This window comes from Manis javanica, chromosome 6 (genome assembly GCF_040802235.1).
Source record: "Manis javanica isolate MJ-LG chromosome 6, MJ_LKY, whole genome shotgun sequence".
NCBI lineage: Eukaryota > Metazoa > Chordata > Mammalia > Pholidota > Manidae > Manis > Manis javanica.
In genome coordinates, this window is record NC_133161.1 from 43456953 (window position 1) to 43466051 (window position 9099).

The following is a 9099-nucleotide window of genomic DNA, read 5'->3' on the forward strand; positions in this document are numbered from 1 at the left end:
CAGCCTCCAGGATTGTGGAAGATAACATAGTCTCTCTAATTCTCTCCTTCTTCCCTGTGCCCAAAACAAGCCAAGAGTGTCCCTGCTGGAGAGAAAGGAGGCATAAGAAGAAGCTTTTTGCTTTGCCAATCTTGACTGCAGTTGTCAGAGTCCACTTACTATTTATAATAATCCCTGATGAAATACTTAAGTCCTCTTCTTGGAATAGGAATTCTATGCAGTTTATTACACAACTGAGTGTAACTATTGTACACCTAAGATTGTCTTTTCAGGACCCCTTTTTAAGGAACTGCCTCTTCCTCCATCCAAGCAGTTAGAACAGAAGTTGCCATGTTAGTACAGGGAGGTTACCAACCCCTGGCTTCAGACATATCCCTTATTTGTCCAGGGATTGGCATTGAACTCAAGTCTAGCCAATGAGCCCCTTTTCAAAGATTTTTGACTTGGGATCAGAGAGGCCTTGAATTCAGTCTCTCTTTAGAAGCTGTGAGATGTAAATTGTGGTTACTGTCATTAGCCAAGTTTTCTGCTATGTGGAAAAAGTTGGTGTGGGTGAGAAAGAGTGGCAGAAGCTCAGAGGTAAGTGACAGGGGCAGAGCCCTGGCCGCATTGGAGGTCCTGTTCTAACCATGGCCACCCACCTGATTCCTGGATACTCCCTCAGGTTGGAAGTTCAGCCTTTTCTAGATGCTGAGAACCAACCAATTCCATTCAGCTAATTTGAATTGTGTTTATGTTACTTGCAACCCAGAAATCCTAACTAACACAAAGATAAGCTTCAAACTCTTAAGGCTGTATGTGAGGTTGCAGCATCATTTCCAGTACCTCCTCTAAGGAACTTTGGGAAACCATGGTAGACTTTACAGTGCCTCTTCAACATCCATCATACCCTCCACCATTGGAGAGCAGCTGTGCTGTTGGGGGTTCGTCTGTAGCCCCAGGCAAAGGTCTTAATTGTTTAAGGCAATAATGAGAATCTCAACCCTTTTGTGGTGATTGAGTCAGAAATGGGCATGAGATTCAACTTTGGGAAGTTTGCTGGGGGATTCTGGGAGAAGCTTCTTTACTCTTAAGAGACCCACAGGAAGAGATGTGCTGTCTTAGGCCTTTGTTGTGTGTGGATGTGAGGCTGCCACCTCCTTGCCAGTCTGAGGATGAAGGCAAGACATGGAGGAGGTCAAAGAAATGGAGATAGAAACAACTGGTCTTCCAGTTGAGTGGACCAGTGTATTTCCTTATAATTTAAGCTAATTTGGATTGGGTTTTCTATTTTATTGTTGTTTTGCTGCTGAAAGCAGGCTAACCAGTACAGAACCCTCAGGCATGGAACCACAGGAATAATCTTGTTCAGATCAAGTCTTCCATATCAGAATCTGTCACCCTCTTTCATTTGTCCCTTGCTGTTCTCTTGCTACTGGGATTGGTCCAAGTGGATGGTACCCTCGTGCTGGGAAGTAGAGGTTCCTATGGCCAGGATACTCACTGAACTTAAACCACCTGATGATGTAACTGGCCTGTTGCTAGGCTACCGCTTCCACACCTTTAGGCAATAAGCTATTATTGTCCTATATAGAGAGCTCAGCCCAGTGCTCTGGGCGGAGGTAGAGACGCTAGTGCTCGACCTACCCTCTGAGAGAACAAGCCGGGTAATAAACCCTTTCACCCCAAAGAACGTTTTGCTGTCAATTTCTTTGGTCACATTGAATCCATAGCGAACTTGCCTGGGGCTGAAACCCATTGGCAAGACACCTCATGTCAAGGTCTCTGACTCCTTTTTGCAACTGTTTGCAAAAAGTTCCTATTTACTCTGATTTTCACCAATTGATTTCTGCTGAGGCTTGTTTCCTCCAATATGTGTTGCAAAATGCTGAGGTTCTGTTTTTGCTTTTCTAAGGGCAGCTTTTATCTTTTTGCCTGGCTAAGAAGTGCACTTTCTACATGGTGCTTTGTCTCCTGCCTCTTCTCAGCCTTGATAAGCCTTCTCTGCTTTGTTGCTGTATTCTCTGTGGCAAGAGGAGACACTTTCTGATGGGGGTCTTGCCAGGCACAGAGTCACACTCTATCACATTGCCTAACACCCTGACATTTCTGTATCCTCTCTGGTAGGAGCAGCATGAAGATGTGCCTGGTGAATGCAAGGGCTGTTAGTACATGGGGCACACAGGCACACGGGTCTTTTTTGTTTTAAAGGTTTTCTTACTAATCATAGGGAAGGACTGGCCAAAATAATGCATATGGGGAAAATAATGGCTCAAGAAATCTCAAAAAGTTCTAATAATAGTGATTCTATAGTCTCTACTAAAATATTAGTGGGTCACTTTCTTTTTATGGTGTAGTCCTTTTTCTTGTTCATGACAGCGGAATGAAGGAGAAAGAGGAGAAGCAACAAGTGGCAGAAATAAGAATATCTCTTCCAGAGTTGGGCCTCCTGCCTCAGATCAGCCCCTCACTTACCTCCACACCTAAGCCTCTTCCTCCTCTTCTGTTCTTGGGACAGCTCTTTCTCTGCTTCAGTCACCATCACCTCGAGCGTCCTCTGGCTCCACCAAGCCCCAGCCAGCCCAGCATGGTGCTGTTCTGAAGCAGCTCACACCAGTACCTATCTCAGAAAATGGTGGACAGACTGGGGCTGGGGCTGGGCACTGTGGTCACCGAGAAGTTCAGCAACTAGGAGATAAGCATAGTGATTGTGAAAGTCTGAGAGGCCAGGCTGTCTCTATTATTCGGAGTAGCTGTGGAAAAATTGATGACACCTTGATGGAGCTTCTTGTTACGATCAGCAGTGCAAAGTCACATGCTCCCCCAGATTAAGGGCAGTACTCCCATGTTTTCCATACTCCTGACAAGATTTCAAGGAAAAGAGTCATGCTCTTGTTTCTGAAAACTGTGTAGCCAATCTGCCTGTAGTAGTTGGGACAGATCACACCATTACCATGGATCTGCATGCTGCTCAGATCCAGGGCTTTTTCAATATCCTTATAGGTGACTTACCTGCAGAACCAAGAGAATATTGTAGACTGGAGGAACTGTGTTGTTGTTTACCCTGAAGCAGGAGACACCTCGCTCAGGGACAGACTGCAAGTGGAGTTTGCCTTGCTTCAAGAGAGCGGAGAGCCCTGGGGGTGGATAGGATAATCCTAGTTGGTGATATTAAAGATTGGGTGGCCATTCTCATGGATAACATGCCTGATGCATGCAGCATAAATGCTGTGCTGTGGTCAAGCTACTCTGCTGGAGCCACTACAATTTATGCCATTTTTACCCATGGAATCTTCTCTGGGCCAGCTGTTTCCGGAATTAATAATGATGCCTCTGAGGCTGTTGATGCACAAACAACATTCCCTAAGAGGGCAAAATGAAACACTGCTCTAAGACTGAAGTTACTGATATTTCACTGATTTTGGTCAAGGCAATCCAAAGAGCAGGCAATGGCAAATTCCTCTTCCTTGTTCAGCCGTGGCCCTCTATGCTCCAGAAAATGACTTCAAACCTTATACTCTGAATTTTAAGAAGTTGTTTTGATGTTAGAACTCAATAAAATATAAAATGATGAATAGTAAGGTCTCAGAGCTGTTTTAAACCTTGAAACATATCTTTATGGTTTTAAAAGACAGTGGATAGGGATGGAGGAATGTTAGTTTTTTTTTAATTGAACTCGTATGAGAAATACCTGTGCCATTTTACCTTCTTTTGACAGTAAATTTACCTTTGTTCTTATGATACTCTGAGGCCACAGTCATTTAATTGTATATAATTTCCTTATGTAATATAACCCCTTTGTGGAAATTCACAGTTTATGTGTTTCTGAGGTTGTCAAAGATCATTTCCTAGTCAAGCACTTTGTGTACTAGTTTACATGTGGTAATAATACTATGAACATTTGGGTAAAGCCCTATATGGAATTGGCTCTTTTCTTTTGCATGAACATTAGAAAATCATGAAATATCTTGCATGCTAAATTTCAGGGTTTAAATAAACTAATTTAGCTATTTTGCTTAATTTGAACCAAATTTTATTTAGCTAAATATGGCCAATGAACTATTTATTTTCCGAAATAAGTTAGACAAGTCAGAGGCAATATAATTGTAAATACAGTTTTATGAATTTCCTCTAGTCCAACTGGGACATCACCATTAACTTTTAAACTACCAATTCTAAAAACATGTGGTGATCACCCACACTTTCTTGAACTTCTGTTAGAATTCTAAAGTTATATCCAGCAATAAAACTATTCTCTTTAAACTTATCAAGTGGATGACCAAATATTGACTTAGTGAGTTACAAATTGAAGTTGGAAGATGTACAGTATTTCCTAGTTCTTTGAGATGCATTCTAATATATCCTTTCCATTTTGTTCTTTTACATTGTTTTCATCTTCTAAGCTTCATTTTTTCCCTCAATTATTTTATGTTGTGGATTTCCCTCAAAATAGAGACTATCTCAAATCCGTTGAACTTATCCAGTCTGATCCTTAATTTTACTTTTTGATATAAGAAATAGATGAATCAGTGGCATAATTAAACACTATCCCTTTTCTTTGTTTCTTTCTGTATTTATTTCATTCATATTAAATATGCTTTTGCTTTTTGTGTTCTGAAGTAACAAGTCTTTCAGGCAAATAAATGATTGTTTAAAATACAGATTTTATTTGAAAAATATAAATAGGAGAATGTTAAGATAAAAGTACTGGTAAGTAAACCTTAATTGCTTAATTAGGGTAATGTTCAAAAATTGCCAAAAGTGATGGTGGGGAAAATGTCACTGAATATTATTTTACCCATCAGTTGACAGTTTACAGTAGTTCCCTAAGGGAGATGCCTTGCTGGCCAGACTGCTGAAGAGAAGGGTTGAACTTCATATATATATATATGTTCGCTGGATGTTCAGCCTGAATTATTCAAATAAAAAAGAGAGACAGGGATTTGACTTTTGAGTGTAGAGAGGCTCAACCTCTATCTAATCACATAAGGGAGTTGGAGAAATATGAACACACAAAAGTCATTGAACCCCAAACTTAAATGATATGAACCAACTTACAGATATTCATATTAGACCATATTATATGCTGGCAACACCCAAAAAAAGTGACACTGTGGCATTGGTATGGAATACAATGTTCCCCTAATACTATGCTAAATGTTTGCAGTAAAATCATGTAACAAACTAAACACACAACAAAAAAGAACATCCCTTTCTTCCTAAGAATATCTTATTCTTACCGAGGATTTCTTAGAAGTTGTTCTAAGTTAAATGTTCTCTATGAGCTAAGGAATGAAGAGGCATGTCGAAACAGCTGGGATCCATACAGAATGTGTACAAGAATGATCATAGCAGCATTATTTATAATAGCCAAAAGGTGGAAACAACCCAAATGTCTTATCAATAGATGCAATGGGTAAGCAAATTGTGTTATATTCATACAATGGAACGTTATTCAGCCATAAAAACGACTGAAGTACTGATAAATGCTATAGCATGGATGACCTTTGAAAACATGCTAAGTAAAAGAAGCCAGACACAAAAGGTCACATATTGTATGATTCCGTTTCTATCTAGAATAGGCAAATCCCTAGAGACAGAAAGCAGCTGAGAAGTTACCAGGGGATGCAGGTAGGGGAGAACAAGGAGAGACTGCCTAATGGGTACAGGGTGTTTTCATGGGGTGAAGAAAGAGTTTTGAAACTAGAGAGTTGGTTACACAACATCGTGAATGCATTAAGTTTTATACTTTAAAATGGTTAATTGTATGTTATGTGACTTTACCTCAATTAAAAAAAAAAGGCAGCTGGGAAGGTTTTTAAGAAGTCTGAGCCCTGACCTTTTCCAGCGCCACATTCTGATTTGCCTTCTAGGGAGCATATTGATGTACAAGCTCATGTTATAAGGAGTCTGAGGTGATTACCTGGCTTAGGGTGACTCATCATTATTTATTAAGCAAACTGGAGGCTTGAGAGCAGCACATTTTGGGCAATTTGCTGATTCTTTCAGGGCAATTTTAATGGTGAGCTCTGTGGGTAGCAAGAAACAGCATGTGATTAGAGCAGAAGCAATTACTCTTAGAAAAGCATCATTAATTTTCAAAACTCTTGTCCTGAGCTGTGCGGCTAAGTGGAGACAAATTAGGATGCTGTGTAGAGGAAGAGAAAGTGGAGTTGTTTTCCCCTTTTTGGACACTAACGTCATCTGTTCCAAGTAGTTTATTCTTACTCTGGGGGATGGGAGTGATAGGTTTGGGAGAGGGTGGTTGGTTGTAGGTTACTGGTAGGAGGCTTAGGATTTTTATCAATTCTATCACAAGCTGCTATGGTTATTTGTTGCTTTGTCTCCTCAGCAATAAAAACAAGCTGTTTGTATTTCCCATTTGTCTCCATTGTAGAGCTTTTCTGGCTCTAATTAGTAAGGAGGAAAGGGCAGTGGACTGTTCTTGGGAGACCCGGTTACTAGGATCTGCTGGAATCCCATTTCTGGCCTTGCCCTTCAGTAATGCACATCAAAGTGAGAAAGCAAAGCAAGATCATGTCCCAGGTCCTTACTTGGAAACGGAGCCCAGAATGCAGATTATTCCTAATAAGGAATTCAAAGTATCTGGACAGTGAGCACGTTTATACTTCATTGCTGAAACTCCACTCTGTAGGATGTAAAAATAAAACAAGACAAAACCTCAATGAATATCATGGGAATTGTCAAGATTATGGACATGATTACCCACAGTAGCAGTTGCTTTCTCCCTGAGGCTTAAAATAATACTTTGGGCACATAATATGTGCTAGGCTTTGTACTATGTTCTTTTGTAAGGATTATGTCATTGAATGATATTTTGAAGTATTACTATATCCACTTAACAGAAGAGAAAACTAAGGTCCAAAGAGATTACATAACAAGCCCCAAATCTCATAACTAGGATTCAAGCACAATTTTTTGACTCCAAATCCAGTGCTCTTTCTACATCACAATACAGCTGACTTTTCTCTGGGAAATGACTTAGTTGCTCTACTCATACTTTCTCTTCTCACCTTTCTCCCCTTTCTACCTCCACAATAGAAGCCCTATTTCTTCCAAAGAAAACCACATTCAATCTCTACAATTTTATACCCCTTTTTTCATTTTATAGCCCAGAGTAATACAATGTCTGTCTCCATCTCTCCACTGAAACACTCTGCAAAGGGTGGTTTCCAACACACATGGCATGTGTGTTCTTTAATTCATGTTCTTACTAGACCTGTCCATGGTGGCTGCTTTGTTCAGGTCTCTTCTGGTTCTCCCCACTCTCTGAGTGTTTCTCCTCTGTCTCCTTGTAGAGGGAAGGTTCCTCTTTCACTCGGAATGATCAACAGTGGAAATGGCCATGCACTGCAGGGGAGGTCCCTTTGCCACTCACAGTTAAACAATGGTTGGACATCAGTGCATTCCCTGAAGTCTGGATGATACAAGGTAAGCAGCACAACCAAAGTACAATTTCCAGGCTAGGCTGGGACCTTGTCTGTCTTCTTTACTTCTGAATCCTCACTGCTTGGCCTGTTATTGGTATAAAAGGAAGTATATCATGAATAAATCAAAAGAACAGCGGGTAGATCTCCAAATAAAGAGTGAGTCTATTTCATGTAGGGGTACAGAAGGTACCCAGGAATGTGGCCAGAAGTGCATGGGGATTTCCTAGGCAACTGTGAGGAGCACAGGGGCTACAATACAGGGTGAAGGGCTGGAGGAGGTGTGGATGATAAGGCTGGAATGTGTAAACAAATTGTCAAAGACTTTGAAGTGAAAAGAAAGAAAAGATCACTGGGTATCTTAGAGCATGTTGGGCGTTGTCTACTGTACTTTTTCATATTATCTTGTTCTATTGTGATCTGCCCCTTCACTGTCTGAATTTTTTTTACAACTCTGTTAGTTATTCAACTTTGTAAGTTTTACAACTCTTAACAGTAAGGCAAAGGATTCTTGTCTACAGAAATGAAAATGAATTTTGTCAGGTGGAGGTGCAATTGACTTCCCACCTCCTCCAATCCCAAGCCCTTTACATGAAGGAGCATCCAGTTTTGTTTCTATTAACAAATTCATTTCAGCATGCCTGAGTGTCTGCATATGTGTCAGCCGCATGGACACTCCTTTGAAGTGGGTTTTAACATCTGACCTGTTCCTTATTAATGCAGGCTTAATAAATCTTTGACATATGTTCATCTTATGTTTATATGAGAGTGATGATTTTACCCTTTATAAAAAATTATCTTTTAACAGAAGGCAGACCATTCTACAGGGTTGAGACTTTATACAGTGCCACAGGTTTTTAAAACTGAAACAAAATAGGTTTACATTTGTGTTTTTGGACGAACACTTTGGAGCACTTTTGGTTGGGATGGAGAGACCAGCTATTGGGCCATTGCCAGAACCCAGGTAGGAAAAGGTCAGAGATGGAATAGGGCTTGGCACAACGCCTCAGCTTGTAAGAGTGATGCCTTGTGTTTCACAAACATTTGCTGAAGAAATAAAGAAATGAAGAATTAAGTACTAAGCTTAGGAAAGAGGCAGATTAGAGAAGCATTCAGTTAGGCACACCCACTACCGTCCAGACTCAATAATTTGAAACTATTTTATTAAATTCTTTGGGTTTATATTTTCACTGACCCTTTTAATGTGATGTTTTTTGGTAGCACCAAGTACCAAATCTTAACACATATTCTAAAATCTTCCTTACTCAATTCTATGTTCACTGACTCATAGATTCTTTAGCTCACAGGGTCTCATAATTGTCTTGCCTGCACAGCATTCTGCTCCCCAAAGAGGTAAGTAAAGATATTGGTGCTTTGAGATTGTGATAGATATTAATAATGGGGCTACTTATTATTTCTATAGTCTTCTTCCAGGTGGCCCTGTGACTTTTGGCCAATGGGACATTAGCAGGCTTCATATAGGCAGAGGCTGGATACATGGTTGTACTCAGGAACTTGTCCTCAGGAACACTTTTGGAAACCAAGCACCATGCTGTAATGAAGTCTAGGCTACCCTGTTGGACAGAGGCCATGTGGGCAGGAGCTGGAGTTGGAGACATCACATGGAGAGGAAGACCATGTGAAGGAGAACTGCGGTCCCTAACTGAGCCCC

At 40.5% G+C, this 9099-nt stretch overlaps 1 pseudogene; it reads left to right on the forward strand.

Moving 5' to 3' along the window:
* Positions 1–2362: 2362 nt before the first annotated feature.
* On the forward strand, positions 2363–3502 carry LOC108399562 (ribose-phosphate pyrophosphokinase 2 pseudogene; annotated as a pseudogene).
* The last annotated feature ends 5597 nt before the right edge of the window (positions 3503–9099 follow it).